The sequence below is a fragment of the Haliotis asinina genome, chromosome 13 (assembly GCF_037392515.1).
Source record: "Haliotis asinina isolate JCU_RB_2024 chromosome 13, JCU_Hal_asi_v2, whole genome shotgun sequence".
NCBI classification, from domain to species: Eukaryota; Metazoa; Mollusca; class Gastropoda; order Lepetellida; family Haliotidae; genus Haliotis; species Haliotis asinina.
Genome location: NC_090292.1, coordinates 50,347,256 through 50,370,377, shown reverse-complemented (window position 1 = coordinate 50,370,377; position 23,122 = coordinate 50,347,256). Strand labels below are relative to the sequence as shown.

The 23,122-nt window shown below is 43.3% G+C and overlaps 2 protein-coding genes across 2 annotated transcripts in view; one reads left to right on the top strand and one right to left on the bottom strand.

Moving 5' to 3' along the window:
• LOC137259835 (cilia- and flagella-associated protein 337-like) overlaps nt 1–23,122 on the bottom strand; it is a 103,338-nt gene that overhangs the window by 10,287 nt on the left and 69,929 nt on the right. The window lies entirely within an intron of this gene.
• Nucleotides 20,852–23,122, top strand: part of LOC137259836 (uncharacterized) — a 33,387-nt gene continuing 31,116 nt past the window's right edge. The window contains exon 1 of the mRNA XM_067797457.1: nt 20,852–21,056. The gene's annotated coding sequence lies outside the window, so the exon portion shown is untranslated. The remainder of the gene's footprint in view (nt 21,057–23,122) is intronic.

The window sequence follows — 23,122 nt, the reverse complement described above, 5'->3', positions numbered from 1 at the left end:
ATGCCCAAGGGTCCAACTTATTAACCAACTGTAGATGTACATTAGATATAGTTTCAGTATTTGGTATTCGCTGATGAAATCAACTGGGATGAGACTGGACGCTGAGGCCTCTCCTTCCGCTGAAAAGAAGGCAGAGTTTTGCTTTACACCTTCATTCCTCATGTCGACATCATAGTCATCATCAAGAACTCCTAAGTCCTATTGCAAGTGTAATAATATATTCTGGGACATCACGTCTAACTCTCACATCTTGTCTCTAACACATAGGCTGCTTATCCAACAGCGCTGCCCACATCTTGCGAGGAACACACTGTTCATACCAAGAAACAATCTCATTCATCACAGCGATCAAACATAGCCTAATGGATAAAACTGGCAAGCTAATAAGCGAAAGGCTGCAGGTTCAAAAACAGATGTCAATACTACACTTACAGCTTCATTGAGTTTATGTCATAACTGTTTACTTGATCTTTGTTTCAAGGTTTTTGTTAGTTACTAAAAGAGACTGAATCTACTTCAACTTGGGAAAAGAATGTATATGAGAGAATTCATGAAGAAACAATAAATAATTGTGTCTAGGGACACGAGTAGTATAGGGAATGACAGTCCGAAAACACTTTTCAAAAACCCCCTCTAAAAAGCCTCATTTACTAAATGAGGCTTTGGTGGGACTATTAGCTCTTGCTATTATTGCCCCTACTACAAAGCCACGCCATCACGTTTACCGTGACTTGGCAGGCGGTAACACTGTGCCGTACGGTACGATCAATAATTCTTCTCTTACAAACCCCCTACCCGGCCCACCCCTCAAGTAGTATAAGTTAGGTTCGTCGGCTTTCATATCCACTTTATCTATGTTGTAAGTTTTGACCGACCATATAGGATCGGTGGCTCGCTTACGGCTATCACCCTCGTGTTCCCCAGGCTGGTACAGATACCTCACTAGGGCCCTATCCGGTATCTGTTTCTCCTTCCCACGCAATGGAGCGGCCGACTCTGCAACTATTGATTTTAGTTTGATAGCGTCTGCCGGTTTCTTACCGGTGAGACGGGTGACTTCATGGTTGATTGCCGACACCACCTCGGGTAACCTCGTGACCCATTCGGTCGATCGTTTTCCAGGGGTGGTCATCTCCCTAGCATACTGATAGCCGAACAAGCGCTCAGCCAAAGTCCTATTAAATCTCTCAACTATAGCTTGGCTGCGATGGGCTCCAGCCGTGCCACGCCTGACCTTCGTATCGTGTTTGGCTAGCAGTTGTGACACGGCACCCATGAACTCCCGTCCGGGGTCAACTTGCAGCTCTGTTGGCCACGTCAGCGGACTGCGTTTGTATATACGTTCGAATCCTCTGGCTACCTGGGCCGAATCTTTCGTGGTCAAGGGTTCGGCTTCCTTGTAACGACTGGCTACGTCCACTACGGTTAAGGCATACTTATACCTCTTATCATGAGGTAGGAACAGTAGGTCTGCCTGGTGAATGCTATTAGGTATGTTAATACCGAACCTCCTTCTAGGTACGTAGCGTGGTGCAGGCAAATAGATCTGCCACAGGGCTTGTTTTTCAAGCCACGCTTTGGCTTCCTCCGGGGGTACTCGCGCTAGTTTAGCTAGCTTATCTACTGCGCTAGCTCCTTTCCAGTACCCACGCGGGCTGTAGTAAATAGCCTCAAATTTTTTCATGTCCATACGCGTATGTGTTTATCCCATCAATAGCTATCCAACGTTTCGTGTCCATAGGCGATAGGGACGTCTTGTTTATAGTCAGTCCGTATATCTTGTGCCCATCACTTCTAAGTGTGTTCATTTTATGTCTAAAGGTACGGGTCTTGAACAGGGCTTCCTTGAATCTGGCGTGTTTGATGTGTTGTTTCACCACATACTTCTTAACCCCCTTAGCCTTCCGGATCTCGCTATTGTCGGCTTTCAGTATGGAGTACATCTTAGGCCTCAAACCTATGTACTCGGCTATGGGCGTGCCAGCACACTCGTCCTTCATCTTACCTAGGACCTTTTTATTTACCGTACTGTGCATGGCATGGGTCTTAGGGTAGTCGCTGGTGTCGTATAAATCGATGTGTTTTTTCATGTCCTCGTACACGTCCTCGGTTCGAATCTCCATCAGCAGGGAATCCGTGTCAGTGTACAGCACTTCGCACCTGTCGCCGTACTGTTTCTTGAGCTCGTTGTAGTAAAAGTCGTACATCAGGTGTTTGGATAAATCGAGGATGCTCATCCCCACGTAAACAGGTCGGTTGAATTTTATGTGGCTTTTCTTCATGTGTAGGGCAGCCAGGTCGTCTGTGAATATCTTGCTACGGTTGAATGCCGGACTGGCTATCAATTTCCTGAGCTTGTCTTCCTCACTAGATCTAACCAGCTTCACGGTCACGCGTTTCCTCAGGTTCTCCATAGTCTTACCAAACACCGAGTTGTTCATGAGCTTGTAGAGATTTTTCTCGAAATCACTGGTGGCTTTTTTTCGTAGGTCTGTGTTCATTCTGATGTAGGGCTCCATCCATGGGCTCTGGTCAAACATGAGCACCCTGTGTATTTTGGTCAGCCTCATACCCAACGACAGGTACAGCTGTAGGTTGCGATAGTGAACGATGTACTTGGTCTTATTCATTAAGTTAGGCACGAGTTTTTCAACGTCTGTCACACGACCACCTGACAAGTTATGTTGGTACTCAGACATCCAGTCTGGGTTAACCCTCATACGTTCGGGTGCAAGGGGATAGCTGTTGTGCGATGCGTGTAATGCCTTGGGATACTCTAAGTCAACCTCGAGGATATAACCTTTGTTCGAATCTGGTGCAATGCTCATAACATCAACGTGGGGTACCCATTCGAATCCCCCTGTAGGTAGATACTGGCTCATGGCCCAGCCGTACAGGTTATTTGCGTCGAGGTAGAGAATGTGATTGGTTGGTTTGTTAGGATCGTAACCTTTCACGTATTGATTATTTGCTTTAGCGTATCGTTTGGATGCCATGGAAATCCCACCTCGCAAGCCTTTCTCAATGAATAGGTGCATGTCGTAATCTGTGAGCAATTCTAAATTAACTCCGGTCTTTTTAAGCAAGGCGTCCCACGACAGACCTGGGCTGGTGTAATACCATGCGGGGTCGAGTTTATACTGCTTGAAACATGCCCGCCGAAACGTCTCGAACACGTCGGCTAACAGCAGTACATCTGTCCTCAAGTACAGGTCGTGATAATCGCCCAGGTTCTTACAACCCAGTTTATTCCATACGTTAATCGCGTGCGAGTAATCATCTCGTGAGACGGACGCCTCATTCAGCTTGCTATAAAAGCAGTCGATAGGAGGTAGTCTGGTCTCGGTGAACTTGACCCAACTATCCATGTACTCATATGGGTACACACCCTTCCTCATAAGCAGGTGTCTAGTCTCGGCGTCTGTGTATCGATCGGTGATAGGGAAGGTATTGTTGGCCTTGACCAGACTGTCGAGTGACGACAGGAGGAACTGAAACGAGTCAATGAACCTAAGTCCGTTTAAGCTGAAGGAGATGTATCTCTCCATGTTGTTGGGGATGCATGATATATTACCATCGATTTTCGCGATGGCCTGCATGATCAAGTGTGAGTCGTACCCTCTCAAGTTGTGAAAGACAACGGGGATGTTTATTGTCTTAGGGTTGATTTTAAGCTTGAGGTTGCACGCGTTGTGAGCGGCGCCTCTATACTTACCAGTTATGTGACAGTGATCTCTCACCGAATCACCGTTAAGCGGTGAGTCACACACGTGACAGTTAGTGCTACTAGCGTGAGCTAGCCTGTCGGCTCGGGTCATACGCATGGGAGCGATTCTATACAATGTATTCCTAATAATTTTTTCTTCCTCCTGCAAGCACTTTAGAAACCTTTCAGCCGCGTCAGGGCCCCTATACACTACCGGAGCTTTCGTTTCCCCGTCACAACGGACGACAATGTATCCAAACGAACAGGCTTTATGCTCTTGTGTCTTGTGGGTGAAGCTACCCCCACTAGGGGGTGTGGGGGAATCCCCACCCACAACTAAGGCTTCGAAGTCGGCGTATATAATATAAGGCACAGACATTTGATTCTTGTGGTTACTGAATTTTAGGATATTGTCACCTTCCTTAGGCATGTCGACTCGTATCGCCGTCTGCCCCACACCTTGACAATCATCCCGGTGGGATTCTAATAAATCAGCTCGGGTGAAGCCATGTAGGCATCGTACACAAAAGTGTTTTTCCCCATCGTGTTTCGACTGGTCGTGCAACAACCGGCTGAGATTTTTTATCCACGTGTAGTGATACGTTTCACCTCGCTTGATCATGAATAAATTAATAACTTGGCGATCCTTCACCGGGCTGACCCTGTGTACTATTGTTGTGTTACCTTCATGTCCAAAGACATTTATAGCCAGATTATTCTGTTTTTCTACTTTAGTGATCTGGGATATTGGGGTGGGTTCATCTATACCATCCCAGTTGAGCCCATCGTCCTGTGGATAATTAGAAGGCCTGTTCGGATTAGTGGCAGCTGGAAATAAGGCTGACCTGATAGATAACCTCAGGCAATCGTTTCCTCTATTCTTAACGTTTACTATGGCTTGTTTGTTTTTATAGTAGGGGGGCAAGGCTAGGTATGACCCGCCTCTGAACGGCACGTATTTAGCTATGTCTAGATAGACGTTATCGATTTTATCCACAGCCCACCCGGACCCCATGTGCGTGTAGCGTTCTAGGTATTCTCGTATCTGCTGAAAACTGGTATCGATTGATGCGTCAATGGTCTCTGCATGTGTGGCGACCTCTTGTTTGCCTCGGAAGTAAGGTTGAATATACTCAGTGACCCCTGTGGTGCCCTCCTTATCGAGCGACATTTTCACCGTGATCTGAAACTTGATACTTCCTAGGTTATTTAGTTCCTGGTTGACCTTATCAGCTATCAGAGGCTTGATATCTGTAATGTCTATGTTTCTATCGACGAGCATGCGCCAACCTCTCAAATAGTTGCCTACAGCGCGCTCAGTGCGAACGAACTGCAGGTCAACAGCTCTATTCTGTTGTAATAATTCTACGAGCTGTGGTTTCCTCATACGGGAATACCCGCCTAAACCCAAATCGTGTGCCTCGGTTTTCAGTTGTTTTACAGTGGGTACGGGGGCATGTGATAACAATGCGGTTAACCCGGCTCTCCCCAGGTGTGAATAACCCGTGTGTCCAAGCTGTTTCGCTTGAGCTTTTAACTGTTTTACCGTAGGAGGGACTTCTAAACCTAGTAATCTCAACAATGCTGGCTTCCGCATTCTAGAATACCCGATCACACCTCTCTGTTTTGCGACCCTCTTGAGCTCGCGCACAGTAGACATCGTGTTTACACCTAAGAGAACTAATGTCTAATTGGTTCACAGTAAGGGGAGGTAACTCTTAAGTGGCTATCTTGAGCAGTCGCCTACGTTCTTTTATGTAGCCTTTTTTATTCTCGTAGATGAGTTGATGTCTGACTACGTTCGCTCCGTGAGCTTTACATAAACAGTAGTGCCCTTTAACCCCGATACCACACACAGAACACGTGTAGTTAGGACTTCCCATATGGAAACAACAGAACCCCTGATTCCTGCATTTCCTACCACAGGCCTCGGTCTTCCCCATAAGTATATATTCGCATCGGTATGGAGCGGGTCTCATGTTTACTTATATAGGTATTTTAGTTTAATTGCTTTGCAACCAACGCAGTAGCTGCTATACCCAACACTATGAAGCCCAGTTCACGATTCATTTGTCCCTTGGATGGTGTGTAGTACTGAGCGAGTGTGGGTTTATTGAGCGGTTCCAATTGTTTACCAGTTAGTAAATAGTATTCTTTCATTGCTTCATCGACATCGTTGAATGTTTGAACGGCATGGTTTTCACGCTGTAGTTGTTCGTTAATAAAATCGATCCTCTGGAGGCGTTTTTTAGCGTACTCAGCCTGTGCCCTTTGTAATTTCTCAGTAGCGAGATCGTGCCGCTTCCTTTCTTCCTGTATTTCAGCCGCGTGATCATCTCGTAGTTTCGAGAAGAGGTAATTACTCCCGGAAAATGCCAGGGCATTCACTAACGCCCCACCGACCATCATAGCTATCGTGGCCATCCCTATATTTATTTCATTATATTATCAGGTATTATTCCTTGTTTTACTAGGATGTCTTTTGTGGCCATCGCCATACCAAGGTTCATTATGAGCATACCCATATCCTGCAGGTTGAAATCTAGCTTGATAGTTGGTTGTTTAAGCACCATTTTAGTTAACCGAGCGTACCCTACTGCTAGACTAGCTACCACTGTGGCGTGGTATGCGTCGTTGACGAACGTTTTCCCCTCAGACATTATGTATATGATATAAAATATTTTAAATTATAACATGATATGCGGGTCTACCATGGGGGATACCCCCATACCCCCACCCACAACAGTGGGGGGCTCACTATTGGGTGGTGGCTCACTGTGGGAGGGTACCCCCACGTATAACCATGTTATAACCACGGCAGCAGTTACACCTACAGCCAACAACAGTCGGGTTGGGTTGGCCACTTTATGTTGGTTACACCACCGTTTTTTACCGGCAGCTACTCTCTTAGGATTCTTCTGTCTGGTTACTGTAGGGGGTGTGGGGGGTACCACCACTGGGGTCTCCACCATCACCTCGGGACTCACTGTTTCCACTGGGGTCTCCTCCTGTGCAGCATCCATCTATACTATTATTATTATTCTTTCTCTCAAATTGGCAATGTTTTGCCGTGATAATCGCCGCCGTCACTGGAGCCAACAACATACCATATTTGTGGTACAGCCCGCAGCTGATAGAGCTCACGGCGTGTTCGATAAAAGGGTCTTTCTCGAGGTCCTCCCACAGGTAAAGTCGGCGCTCTGGTGGAATGGGAAGGAAATGTGACACAATACCGGTGTATATCTGGGTCATAGCCGATCCTATTGTCTTTGTCATTTCTGCTCCGAGCCGGGACTCGTATCTAGCGTACAGCTTATCGATTTCTTCGGCTGACATTTTGTGAATTTTATCCGGGGTGTAGTCTCCAAAGTAATGTTTGGCTTTGCCGCCAACAGCCAACGCCACCAGTTTCTCTCGCTTGGGGGAATCCCCAGTTGGGGAACCCTCCACAGACAATTGTTCGAGCAATTCCTCACACTCCATCTTATAATATAACAAGTAAGATTTAGTTTTAACTATATAATACCCGATGCAGACAAAACACAGAGAAATGAAAGTTAAGTTGCACACTACAAATACTTCAAATATCATAGCTATGCTTAGCTTTGCTTAGCTTTGCTTAGCTTTTGCTTAGCTTTGCTTAGCATACTATATATGCTACTGGTTGGTCGGTCTTTAGTACGAGCTTAGCGTGTTTAGTTTCAGCGAGCTGTTTCTTTACCCGTTCCCGTTCTAATTTACTCATCACATCGTTCTCTCTCAAACACTCCTCAAACGAATCCCTATCCTTGCAGTGAAATAAGGCCACCCATCGCGTCTGCTCCCTGAGGTCTTTCAACACCGAGTTGAACTTCTGCGTTAGCACCCAGACGCTGTGATTTGCATGCCGGCCGGAGAAGGCCAGGTACGATAGCATGTCTCTCTTTTTTGTTATCTCGCGATTAGCGCTGCAGTCATCCAGTATGAACAGCGTCGGTTCCCCTTTAAATTTCTCGTGAAGAGCTTTCAACCAGTCCTGCAGGCGTGTTCCAGGGTCGATTTTGTGTACGTCCGGGTCCGTCATCACCCAAGGTCGCGCGTACGTTTTATTCATGCTCAGAGTAGGGCACATGATAACGATGTTATCGAACACATCCTTGTAGTAACCCTCCAACATATCCAACACGAAAACGGTCTTACCACAGCCAGTCTGCCCGCATATGATAGCGCAGTGTGGGTCAGTGGGTAACCCCAGGGGGTCTCCCCCACTAGTAGATGGCTTGCACGAATCTCCCATTGTCTATATTAAGTTGCGCGTCCATAATAACGTACAGATATAATTTCAACTTACCAGCGGGTTGAGCCTTCTTAGTAATCTGGATGGTTATCCCTTCGCTGCCGTTATCTATACGGCGCCCGCTACCGTGCAGTTTATCATCATCCGTGGATCGCATGTCCAACCATAGGGCGTACTTGGTGGTCAGGTATTCACCGATCTGCACGGAGCCGAGGTCCAGGTCCTTTGTTATGTAATCCCCCACTGGTAGCTTTTTTATCTCATCCCACTGCTGGTGTGGTCTCATACCATGACTGAACAGCTGGTTGGGCACGCCCTCGATGGTAACTTCCACCTTTTCAATCTCGGGGTTGAAAAACTTCTCGCTGTCCCTCCGGAATGGATCATAATCCTCCACGGGGACGACCAGGATACCTTTCATCGATCGCGCCGGCACGTTCAGGTTGATATTCCACACAGTGTCGCTCTTATCTCGCACGACTGATCTATGCCTCAGTACGCGATCATACAGGATAGCCATCTTCCCAGAGTACTGGCTTCGAACCTGCCTGGCCAGCTCCGGGCTAGTGACCATGTCGAACTCCAGAGAGATGTTGTCTATGGCATAACTGGCCTCATCACCGTTCGGCGTACGCACTACTTTGCTATAGTCGTTAAACGTGAGCTCGTATTCTAGCCTATCACCCAGCGCGGCCTGGTAAAACGGCGCGTGTCCCGTGAGCAACTCGAAGTCGAGCGGCACGCAGAATCGATTCCCGTATGCTAGAGCGATGGCCTTTTCACCGTCCGATAGTTTGTCTTGCTGGTCTGTCGTGAAGACGTATCCTATGCGCGTCCGGGTTGATTTGCTGATGCCCTGGTACACATCATTGACTCGTTCTCTCTCGCTTTTCCAGAGATCCTTGTAGCAGTGAAACACATCGCTGTCGTCGATGCTCAGCACCTCGTTACCGCTGATCTTGACGGTCGTTTTCTTGATGATAGCTCGACCCACGTTCCGCACTAGCTCGCGTTTGTCGTTGTCGGAGGTCAACGTGATATTGAACGCCAGTCGAACAGTGCCTGGTACAATGAGGTCATTCTCACCAAGGTTTGGAAATCTAACCAGCAGAGTTTGATTCTGGTCTATCTTGCTGGGGTTGTTGGTGATGGTCACCGACTGTCGCACGGCTCTGGCACCTAATGGCTCTCTCAATTTTCTGAAAGGATCTAATTTTCTACCGTACATTGTTATATAAAAGAAATATATTTTTAATACTAATGGATGAAGACATACCTATGGATGAGATGCCGGGCGCTAGTGCCCAGGCATATGATGAGCAGGAGACCTCATTTACTAGTTCACCATTGAACCAAGAACTATTGGAAACAACGGTAGATGATTATTTCGAAAGTTTAAGAAGAGATAAAAACTACGTTGAACCACAGGGTCGATACCATAAGGATTTTTTTATTGATACAAAGGGTGTTCTACGCCTTAAGTCTGACCCAGGGGTTGACCTCTTTAACAAGAGCAATAAAAAACCACTGGCCTTGTCAACTCTAGCCAGCCGCTATGGTGTTGAATTTATCCGTAAAAATCTAAACATGAATGATTACGGTGGTGCAATACCTAAGGCCGTTAAAGAAGATCTGCAAGCTACCAGATCCCACCTCACCACTAGAGATGAAATGACACCACAGCGTGCTACAGAAGCCTCGGACAGCATAGAAAAACTGTTGAGCACCTACTGGGACAAACCGTTACCGGGGTTTGACTTTCCGGTAAGGGAACTGCGCGGCTTAGACGAAGCCGTGAAACGCGTGCGTGGAGAACTCGTGAACAACATGGGGAAACTGAACGAAATCGACGAGCACATCGCTAGGGAAAAAACCAAACTCAACGAAACTGAAAACGATGATATGAAGCGCCGTATCAATGAACGACTACGCGATTTAGAAGACGAGAGACGTACACGATTGGAATCCGCTTCCTCGAATCGTGAACAGCTTCGATCCCAGATCAGTCGTATTCGGGAAACAATCGATAGAATACTGAACGAGGATACAACTTTAGCCAACAGGATTCGGATATTGTTCCGGGAGCAAGGGATCACCATCGCCAGCATTCTGACTGCATTGGGTTTCATTATATCAACCCTCGTGGTGTCACTGGTGGGGGGTGCCCCCACACCCCCAAGTGCCGGCGGGGGAACTCCCAGCGGTGGTGGGGGTGTTAAAGACTGGATAAAAAAACTCGGGGAAGGCCTAGCTAAACTGGCTGGTAAAGCCGCCGAAGCCCTTCCCGGCATCCTGGGTAGCATCGTCTCGTGGTTGTTGAGCGCTCTGTCTAAAACTGCCATGTGGCTCAGTCAAAACCTGTGGGCAGCCATCGTCGCCGTGGCGGGTCTGGTGTACGTAGCGGCTAAGAAATCTTTAACCAAATAAGTCCCAAAGTTACCCCACCAACCACCAGGGCCGTTTTACTATCAATATGCTGCTGAGCCTGAATATGAGAGTGTGTGGGGGGTACCCCCACATGAACTTTAGGCTCCGGGGGCGACGCAACTATACCCTTTTCACGTGGTGGGATGTGTGGGATATAGGTGGTGTTAATATCGGGGTTGATACCCAACTTTTGATCCTTCGTGGCTATGACTATTTCGTTGTTATAACCCACCACTTTTTTTACTCTCAGTTGCATATCACTCGGAGCCATGTACAACCCCACGCCGAACACGTAGTCGACTTTCGACCTGGCGTATTCTAACACGTTTTGGTAGTGTTCGATAGCCCGCGGGAGATCAACTGGAGAATTGATAGCATCCTCAACGTTGGAAACGAATTGTGTCTGAGCGTCGTAAGCAGTTCCCTTACCGATGATGTTGGAACGCGTCATCGACTGCGCACCCAACAGCGCCCACACGTACGTTCGAATCGAGTCGTTCAACCTAACTACCCCTGCACGAGTGAATCCTTTCGACGTGTCCAGCATGAACATTTTCCACCCGTCTGTGGTTGACTGCTCCACTTTCTGGATTGTGAAACCAACACCACCTTTTTTAAAGTCCATACGATCATCCCTCCATTCATTACTCGACAAAGCAAAGTCCTGCCTAAGTATACCTAGTGTCAGTAAATCATCACTGGCATCTTTCACTGGTTTTGGTCCAGATTTGTTAGGTTTAGGAACAAGATCAGCTAATGCATGGGAAAAACGTTCCGTACTAAACATTTTTCGTTGCATAAATTTTATTAGTATATGTTTGTCAAATGCCTTTGGCGAGAGCCCATGAGCGTAAGGAATACCCAACCCGTGGTTCAGCCCCGGCAAACGCCAATCCGTCTTCGGGTTTATTTCGAATTCGTTGCAAATACGTTCGTAGGCCCGTCTATCGTACGGGTTGTTTGTTGCGTCCCACGCTTTGTCCTGTGGGAGGGGGGCGCTGATCTCTTTAAGGATACGTCTGACCTGGTAGTACACGTGGAACTTGAACACAGACTGACTCAGCGGCCCACGCCGAGTGTCGGTCAATGTCACACCACACCCCGTTGTAGCGCACCACACGGCAAAGTTGAATTGGTTCTGCCAGAACTGCATAGGGTTGTTGAACCAAGCGTGGACTGCCTCAATGTTAGTCACCGAAAGCTTATACTTATCAGGCATATCTATAAACTTGGCATTGAAATACAACCCAGGAGCAACCACGATCTTCATGGTGGAGAAATCTACGTCCAGTTTAGGGTACAACACACCAGGGGAATACATTTTAAAACTATTATATAATAAATATATATGTAATATGTACATAACACTTCCAGGAATAACGAGCGGTGAGGCCGTTCAGCTGACGCACGCGATCGATAACACGTCAGGTCAACTCGAAGTCGCACTCTGCGATATCACCTACCTACCGCAATGGACTAACATTAATATCAGCAACAATAAGCTGTTCGTCAGTGGAACTCGCAGTCAAATAACTGACGGCTACTACAGCGTGTGCTCGCTAAACGACGAGGTCTTCAAACCCCTGGGAGCCGAACTCAAGATGAACGACTCAAACGGCACAGTGGTGTTAATCAACAACGGAAGAACCTCATTGAGGCTAGGCCGACCATTAGCGAGGATACTCGGTATGTCTCCTGACGAGATAAAACCAACAACAACCGTCACAGGCACGAAGTTACCCGACCTAGTACCGTACCGAGAGCTGTACATTCATCTAGGTCAGGTGAGCACAACGTATAACATTCAAGGAGGTCACCCTTCCACTATATTGAGAGCAGTGCCGGTGAAAACTGAGAAATTCAACGACGGTAGAACCGAGTCATTTTCACCACGGCAGTATAAGAGATTAACCCAGGGCAACATACCTGAGCTGACAATATCGGTGTTAGATATAAATCATAATCCTGTAAATATAGGATACCTCAGCTTAACGCTTCACGTAACATGACCAGCGCACAAGGGCCCGGAGTGAAAAAATGCGTCAATATCGGGATCTCCGACCTCGGAGACACACGCGGTTTCGACGCTCCCGGAGTAGATGGTAAATCGTATGCCTTGCAACTGAAAAACAACATTTACAAACGCGTTGAAATCCCCTCCGGTGGAACCCTAAGTGATATGATAGATACCACAAGAGCAACAGTAAACACTAAGTACTCCCTTGTCAACACCGGTGATAATAGTTGGGTAATATACCCATCGTTCGGAGGTAAACTGTTCGACTTAGACGATGTTGAGAGCACTACCGTCGTCAAAAACAAACCATATATGCTCATCTTCACCGAAGATGACAAGTGGGTGTTGTTACCCGATAACAAATGGTTTCTCAATATTAGACTCGTCTCCCCTTACGTGTTCACGGATAACAAAGACAACCACCTAAACAAAGTCGTGAACAATGGAACCCTGCTCGTGGCTTACGTCCCAACTCAGAGACGTAGCATAGTCGTCAGCCCAGTCAACACTATAGCAGCCCACATGCTATCGAGTAAACCGGTCATACAAAACGTGAAATTGCAGTTGGTGTCTGAATTCGAAGGCGTGGTCAAGATACTAGAGAGTCTACCGGCAAACTCAACACTGTTCATCAAAGTCTACCTAGGGGAACCATCGGTGAATGATGTCGAGATCGTGAAGGGGATCAAACTCGGGTGGGTGAAACGACACCAGTATCAAGTTTGCAACGTTTACGTGCGGGTGGGTGTCGACTCCAAGACCAGTCTGCAGGGGGTCAACGTGATCGTAGAAAACAAGATATCACTAATCAATATCTTCCTGCCTGACAACATACACTTCATGGGTATTAAGTTAACCCCTGAATTATTATCAGAAAACCAGTTGGAAATTATATCATAATAGTATAATAATGACCAGTCATCATCCCAACACTACACTTAACGACCTGGGAGATACAGAGGGGTTCGATCAGCCTGGTGAGGAAGATGAATTCTACATCCTACACTTCAAAGACAACGTGTACAGACGGGTGCCGTTACCAGATTTTAAAAAACCTAAATGGCTGATCAACTTAACACCCACCTCACCTTATATCACAATAGACGAAAATAATTGGATCACTAAGATTAGGAACAACGGTATCTGGGCCGGGGATTTCATTCCGGAGAGGGGATTAGCACACAGACAATCTGCTGGTTACAACAAAAATGGGTTATCAACTTTCTTCGAAAATAAATTAACATTTAGTAATCCTGAAATAATAACCCCCCCTTTCACACTCATCATAGAAGTCTTCTTTACGGATTCATTCGATGAAGACCCCCCAATAGTACACCAAATTTTACCCGGGGTGTCAATACGCTGGGATTACACAACCGATTATTGTCGTATTGTTATACAACAGGATACCACGGGCCCTATAAACCACTTAATAAGCCTCAGTGGGGTTTTTATTAGAATAGGAAGTTTTATTAGCCTCTCACCTATTACCCTGACTAGTAGTCTAGAACTTATAAGCTTCAAATACATTGATAGATTTTTAACTGAACCCCAATTAAAATATCTTTCAAAATATATATTATAGGATGGGTCTGTACCCAGTCGTAGAGGAAGTAGCTAAGACGTTAGAAACCGTAGATGGGTTCCGCTTGAGGCAGTTATGTGATGTAAAACGTCAACTAGAACAAGACCGTGACACGCGGAAAGCACTATGTAAAAAATATAATAGAGCTTTCAATATCGTGGACGGGGCTGACACTACCCTTATGGCAACCAGCATGGGACTAGGGGCGGCAGGCGTTGGGTTGTTAACCACCATCGTGGCTGCACCTATAGTGCTAGGTATTGAAATAACGGCTGGGGTGACAGGGTTGGTAGGGTTGGCGCTTAAGTTAGTATCACGAAGACTTAATCGTAAGGTATTGAAACACGACGAGATCAGGGTTCTGGCCGAAGCAAAGCTGAACACAGTGAGTGAGCGAATTTCCACGGCACTCTCTGACAGTAAGATCTCAGAAGAGGAGTTTCGTTCAATCCTATCTGAACTCAAAAAATATAACGGAATGAAACAAGATATTCGATCCAAGTCTCATAAGTCTGCTATCAGCGAGGACGAGAAAAAAAAGTACATAGAACAGGGGATACAAAAAGCCCAGCAAGCCTTTATTATGAACACCAAAGAGATTGTAGGCGGTTCACGTTAAACTGTTTCATCGATATAAACATAACATAGCCGTAAGCGAGCCACCGATCCTATATGGTCGGTCAAAACTTACAACATAGATAAAGTGGATATAAAAGCCGACGAACCTAACTTGTACTACTTGAGGGATGGGCCGGGTAGGGGGTTTGTAAGAGAAGAATTATTGATCGTACCGTACGGCACAGTGTTACCGCCTGCCAAGTCACGGTAAACGTGATGGCGTAGCTTTGTAGTAGGGGCAATAATAGCAAGAGCTAATAGTCCCACCAAAGCCTCATTTAGTAAATGAGGCTTTTTAGAGGGGGTTTTTGAAAAGTGTTTTCGGACTGTCATTCCCTATACTACTACACGGATTCTCTGCCAGATGAAAGAAGAGTTCCACCACTCAGCGTGCTCTGGTGATTAAGTTTTACAAAACAAATTCAATACACATCTTTGGAAGTATGAGATGCACACCTTTTGAGTTCCAATGAAACACATGTATAAGCCTAATATATTCTGTAGAGCAGTTTTTGTGGAGAAGTAGATAGACTTAATCCCCTATTCTGCTATCATCTGAGAGAAATTCCACAAAATTTATCTAAGTTCAAATCATCTCTAATCATACAAAATCTATAAAATATGAAAACAAAATATGAGATGCACACCTTTAGAGTCTCTATAAAAGACATATGTATGCTAAATGACTCTTGCGCAGTGGATTTGAAAAGTGGATAAAGTACACTCCCTGCTGTATGGGACGAACAGCAAGAATAGAACCAAATTTAACTAAGTTCAAACATCTGTAGGAGTGACCAAATTAAGAAATTGGATGAACAAGGCATGAGATGCACACTTTAGAGTCCAAAAGAAACACACTTATAGAAGCTCAATCAATTCAGCTTTTGTGGAGAAGTGGGTAGACTTCATACCCTGTAACACTACATTCAGAGAGAAATTCAACAAAATTTATATATTCAAAGTTCAAATGGCATTAAGATTGGAAAAATAAATAAATAAAATACCAAAACAAAACATGACATGCACACCTTTAGAATCCCTTTTAAGTGTAATTTAAATGAATTTCATAAAGCAGTTTTCGAGGAGAAGTGGATAACCTTCACCCCTCCTCATCCCCTGTTACACAATGTTATAATACCATGTAAAAATGGGCCATCTTCATAGAGAAATTTGACCAAAGTTCAAATGCCTCTAAACTTACAAAAAGCAATAAAATACAAAAACAAAATATGAGAAGCACACCATTAGAGTCCCAAGAAAACCCATGTATTAATTTGTAGAATTCTATCCTGTAGTTTTTGAGGAGAAGTGGATAAAGTACATCCCTGTTTCATATGGACAGACGGACAACGAGGGTAACCATATACGCCCCCAGCCACATTATGGCGGGGCCATAAAAGAACTATTGCAATAGTATAGTTGGCCAGAATAGGCTAGAGCAATCCTGTAAATCAGAATATTTTTGTGAGCTCAAGTCAATCAAGAATTTCAGGAAGAAAGCTGAGTCTTTCAGGTTTGGATGATGGCTTCTTTGCCAAAGGTTTTATGTTTAAAATGCTTGAGAACTGGTTGCAATGACAATGCCCTTCCCACAAATAACCTCAAAAAACATACAGAAAATAAAAACAACAACACAGAAACTCGCCACATCATAAATAAATCATCGCCACAATCATGATGACATCATCATCTGCAAAAGACATGTCCATGACACAATCGATGCTGTTACATAAAACCACAGCTGTTGTGAGTTGTCCCATCTATCAACGTACCCATCACAAATACAATATGTTTTTTTCAACCACTGACTGAATCCATTACTGAAAATGACCCTGTCAGCTGTTTTATACAGCAAGATCAGACTGAATTAATCAGTACTTTGATACACAGACGTATCATGAGAGAAGTCCATATGATCTACTTAACACTACATTATCCATCAATGTCTGTCTACTGTGCGAAACTGTGTGTCAGGTTCAAGTCTAGTTGCCAAAATCAATCCAAGGCAATAAAAGAACAGAAATGTTGCACGAGAATGGAAAATTTTGAAATATTTTAGCTTCTGTTTAAACCTAATGAAAATGGATGAGAAGTTTCTCTGACAGAGGCTGACAATGGATGAGAAGTTTCTCTGACAGAGGCTGACAATGGATGAGAAGTTTCTCTGACAGAGGCTGACAATGGATGAGAAGTTTCTCTGACAGAGGCTGACAATGCTGTAAAATCACAAAAGTCAAAAGGAAATATCATCATATCATGGACATGAGAGAGAGGGAGAGGGAGAAAGAAAGAGGGAGAGAGAGAAAGGGAGGGGGAGAAAGAGAGGGCAAGGGAGAGAGTGAAAAAGAGAGGAGAGAAAGGGAGGGGGGAGGAAAGTGGAGAGGTGGAAAGAGGGAGAGAAAGAGGGTGAGAGAGAGAGAGTGACAGAGGGAAAGGGAGAGGTGGAGAGAGAGGGAGGAGATTACTTTTAGTATTAGTGTTCATTAACAAATTATATTTACACGTATTAGAATATGTATGATATGAAGATACAAGGAAAACTGTTGATGGTAGAAGACGTGGTACAATCTTGAAGAAAGAGCATCTATGTTTTTTTCTCTTAAACCAATATCAACAACTTCCTTGCAAACTTTTTCACAACAAAAATCAAAGCAGAATCCTCATTTGAACAAACATTTCTACCTCTTCCTCAAGCCTTGTCAACAGATGATGTTGTGTCACTGGGCCTGCCAAACACTGTTGCATATCCATGTTCAGGCATGAAGTGGCAGGAGAGGGGCCCTAAACCTGTGTAAAGTCGGAAATGCTTCTCAGTCTCCACTTTAATGTGTGTTGCTGGATTACAGGGAACTGGACCAGTCCATTATGGCAATATGGGGTGTTTGGGTTGTATCTCTATTCGGAGTATGAACTCGTTTGAGATCCATAGAATTTGGATTTGTGGTTTGAGAATGACAATTGACACTTCATGTTTTTCACAATATTTTATGGAACAAACAAGAAATGTTCACACGTTACATTTTTGACACTTATGTCTGTGTGTTAGAATGGTCTAATTGCTACATTGCTGAAACAGCGCTGATGTAATGTTAACATTTATTCATCGACACACTCCCTTTAAAACACTAACACTGAATTAATGTAATATCTAGTTTAGTTTTATATTTAGTTTTACCTTAAAATCTATGATACTGTACTTTCCATTGCAAAACAGGTATTAACATTCAAAATGTATTTATCTTAGATTCATAAATTTTTCTTGTCATGATATGGCAAATATATTGCTGATGTGACGATAAATAATAACTCCCTAGCTTTACATATTCTGTGACTGAAAACATGGTCGAAATATATGCAGGCTTTGATGAAACAGTTATTGTACTGATAATCATTGAAGTGATCAGGAGAATCTGGGAACGAAGGAGATTAAATGTTGAAAATCTGCATAAAAATTCAGGGTGTATGACATGCCCTTTCCCTCCTACCCCCACCCCAAGTCTCAAAAGAACATACCCACTACCTTTGGATGTACAGTGTGTGATCGGAATACTTGCTACATGAAATTGTCATTCGTCTAGTACACTCATCCACTGATAAGACATATAATAAGACTCATTTTACAGTGAGTGAGTGAGTGAGTGAGTGAGTGAGTGAGTGAGTGAGTGAGTGAGTGAGTGAGTGAGTGAGTGAGTGAGTGAGTGAGTGAGTGAGTGAGTGAGTGAGAATGATTTTACTCCACTTTTAACAATATTACTGAAACATCACAGCAGGGGTCACCTAGTCCAGCTTTCTCAAACACAACTAAGTCTGACTTTTGACTTACGATAGAGTTTCTACTCAAATTTGAGAAAATGCAAGAAAATGCATTTCCCAGAATAAACTGATATTGATATTAAAATCTAACATAGTAGACAACTTGTGTGTGGTATATAGACTACTTAAATTGTTTGGACTTTTTTATTTAAAAATGCAGCTGAGTTAGAAATTCAGCTGTTTCAGTTGTCAAATAGTCAGTTTGAATCTTTAGTAAGAACTAAAATTTAGTTTCGAGCAATTGGGGCCAGAAATGTACCCAATGTACCATGCAGGGAATTGATTCCAATGTGATGAGCTAAAGCTTTAACCATCAAACTAGTGTGTGAGTATGGTTCAATGCTGTTTGGGGGGAATATTATAGCAATATTATTACACAGAAAATCAACTAGTAGACTCAAAAGTTTTGACAAACTGAATCCTTGTATGAGCAGGGAATACATACAATATATCAGATTATGACACAAGATGATTTATACAAATAAAAAATAGTAACCATGTTGGAAAAAATTCAGAGTTTTGTATAAATTGGCACATTTGAGAATGCAATACTTTCTTTGCTCATTTTATTTCTAAATATTTGTGCAGCATAGCACAGTAAGCAAGTGTGATGGCCCTCTTCATTGACATCACGCTCAACTGTTTAATGATGTCAAAGATGATGAAATATAGAAACAATGGTTGCTAGGCAAAAGTGATATGTACATGATTTTTGTTCCACCATATGGATAAGAACATGCATAATGTCTAATGTGCTTGGTGAATATACATCTTATATCACATGTCCCTGACCTTTTCATGACCTTGACCTACTCGCAGCTATACCTACATTCTGTAATGGAAGTGACGCATGTAACAGGACTGAGGCACAAGTTTGGTTTCAGACTACATAGTTTTTATAAAAAAAATTAAAATGATACATGATGATCAATCAAACCAACCCTGAGAGAAATATATCCAAGAAAGCACATACAAGTCTAGAATATATGGCAAGTCTAGATTTCCACATTTATGGCTTTTTTTGGTAAATATGTTCATTTCTGTTGGTTGGTTGTTTTTCTAAAGCTGCAATATCCACAAAATTCCAGCTATTTGGTGTGTAAATAATCAAGTCTGGACCAGACAATCAAGTAATCAACATCATCAATAGGATATTCATATAGCACGCATATCCACACAACTAGTGCTTGCTCAAGGCGTTTGTATTTCATCAGTATTGATCTACGCATTTGGGAAATGGTGATATGAGTAGTCAGCTTGCCTGACCACCCGCCTTGTTAGTCACCCCTTACAACAAGCATAGTTGCCTTTTGTGGCAAACATGGGTTGCTGAAGACCTACACGAACTCAGATCTTCACAGGTTGTTGATTTCAGAGACTAGTTGTTTTAGGCTATGGTACTTGCGATAGGGACGGCAGAAGGGAAATGAACGAGGATCAGTGATTCGAGATTGAGTGACAGGTATGAGAATGCAGTGTTTGGTGGGAGGCTTGTTACCACAACTGTGAACAGCACGCAACATCTGCATCAACTTACGGTTCGTAACATAGCTACTGAAATCAGTGGGCTTTTAGATCAGATTAGGAGTAAGATAATATTGATGTTATTGCTTTTGGCATTCTTGTGAGATGGAGATAGGCTCACCAAACATTATCATCATCCTCATTATCATCAGACTAAAAAATGAATTAAATGTATCATCATCAGACTAAAAACGGTTTGAACAAAATGATCATCATCATAATCATCATCATCATCATCAGACTAAAAAAATTGATTGATGCATTTAATCGAAATGATACAAAAAATGATTGAACAAATTCATCATCATCATCATCATCATCATCATCATCATCATCATCATCAGACTAAAAAAATTGATTGATGCATTTAATCGAAATGATACTAAAAATGATTGAACAAATTCATCATCATCATCATCATCATCATCATCATCATCATCGGACTACTACAAAATGCAAGCCCTTATACAGATGTCAAGAAAAATCAAAAACACAAAAATGTGAAAAACAAGGAAATATATCAACATCTGTCGCTGAATATATTGGATGAAACTTAAAAACATCCTTCCTCTCGTCCTTGAGACATCCACATTTTAGCTCATCACTGCTGTAATCAGGAAATGCTGATGGAAACATGCTACTACTGTAACAAATGTGGCAATTATTGCACAACAAATCCTTTCACTACATCACTTAACAGAAACCCTCAACAATGAAAACAGAAATCCATAACGATAATTTTTATCAACCCATTCACAAAAAGAGATACAAAATTGATTTCCTGCTAAAAGGAATATTGAACATCCCCAAAATCGGAATATCTTGGGAGGACCTGGTCTAATTATGTTCAGGAAGGCAGGGAGTGGAAAACCTTCCCTGCTGGACATAATGGACTAGTCCTGAAGCTCTGCCCCTGTCTGTGACTGAGATGCTGAGAGGGACAGACACTGCTCACTCACAGAACGGTCAGTCTGGAGAAGCCATCGCAGACCACATATCCTGTCACACGAACCATTCCTGGTTGGATTCAATATGGGAATTCTACCCGGAGTTCTGGCCACAGTTCCATGACAGTCAGCCACAGAGCTTGGTAAGTCCAGATGTTGTCTCGTTATAGCGCTGCAGGCAGTACACAGTTCCTGCTGTATAGAGAGGGAGGATTCCTTGTCTTGCTTGGACCTTGACTGCAGGTTTGTGTGGGCTTGTGGTATAATCGCAAGCAAATGTTAGAATTTGTTTACTGACGGTTTGTGTTATAAAGAGGAAGTGAATATCAGGATTTTTGCATATCGGTATGGGCTGGACACAGGTCAAAGACTGTTTCTCTCAAGAATGCACATGTTCTGTTTCCATTCCACTTACTCGTGGAATGTTATTCCACCACAATTCTGTGTAGGATTCCATTCCAATTTCACAGTTTGAACATGGTACCAAACATGCTGCTGGCTTGACATTACTGCTTGATTGTGCTGCGTATATTTGCAAGTAACCAACACAGGGCATGCTCTCATGGACAGAAACAACCAGATGTAATGTTTGACCAGTTTCATTCTCCACAATAGCTGAATAATCTAAGGTCTCAAACAAGGATATATTACATTTTGTGTGTACTTTACGCCATACGTCAAAATATTTCAGCTTGTGTATTGCAGTCAGTGAATAAGTGTACCTAACCGAGACAAGCCAGTGATTAAAGTTATTAGATCCACTTTGTACCCACTGTGAGTGAGTGAGTGAGTGAGTGAATGAGTGAGTGAGAAAAGAAAAAAATTGAGTTGAGTTTTACGTCAAAACAACATTATTCCAGCCACATAGGGATGCGACCAAATCTGCATTCATAAACATTTCAAATACAAAGCTTAAACAAGCTTTCTGAAACCATATATATATTCATTACATTAATATTTACAGTATGGTTCAAAATTATTGAGAATAGCTAAAGCATTTCATATTATTAAACGAGAACAAATCAGATGAAATTGAATGTATTGTGAAAGTGAACTGACCTTTTCATGTTGTGTAGGTAACAATGTAATATTTTATCAAGTCTCCTTGAGCTTCACGGCACAGTCTAAGACGAGTAGGCATACTTCCTATCAGAGAGGTTAGTGTCTCGTGAGTTATGCTGTCCCAGTATCGGACCACTTCTCTCTTCATGTCTTCAATTTTTGTCAACCCCGTTTGATTCACACATTCCTTCATCATCCCCCAAATGTTCTCAATGGGATTTAAGTCAGGACTATATGCTGGAAATGGTAATGCAGTCACATTTTTCTCCTGAAACCACTGCTTGGCATGTTTTGCGGTGTGTTTAGGATCATTATCTTGCTGCAAAATCCAATCATTTCCATAAAACACAAGTGCACTTGGAAGGAGAAAATTATCTAATATGTTAGTGTAGCGTTGACTTGTCAGATTTCCCTCAAACACACACAGCGGGGTCGTTCCTAATAAGGATATCCCTCCCCATACATGAAACTTTGGGTTGTACTTAGGTCTTCGATACAACGGTGCTGACACAGACTTTGTCCATATTTTCACATTATTGGGATATACCCATATTGAGCTTTCATCAGTAAAAATCACATTTTCCCAGTCAAAGTTTTCATGTGCCAAACACCACTCAACACGCCTGTCTTTATGTTCTTGTTTCATGAGAGGAGAAGGAATTCCAGTCTTTTTCTCCCATCCAAGATCAATCAAATTTCTTCTAACTGTGGATTTTGATACAACTGTTGATCCCCTTTCTATCATTTCATACCTGATGTTGGAGATGCTTGCCCTTTGCTTTTTAGACGCTAAAATTCCCAGCCGGACGCGATCTGAGAAGTCCAATTTTCTGGGTCTCCCTGCTCCTTTCTGGTGCCCAAAATCCTTTCCCTCTTTAAAATTCTTCCTAATCCTATACACAGTAGAAAGAGGAGTTCCTGTTCTCTCTGCCAATGTATTTACATCATCAATTCCTTGATTACACAACTCAAAAATCAACCTTCTTTTATCTTCAGCAGACATTGTTGACAGTGCTACAAATTCAGGGGAGGTAACTCTAATTGTACTATACTCAGTAGGCCAAGATGAGTTACCTCCCTTATACCATTACTTAGTTTTAAGTATCAGTGAATCAGTTGAGGTGTTAAGATAGCTCAAAGTAAGAAG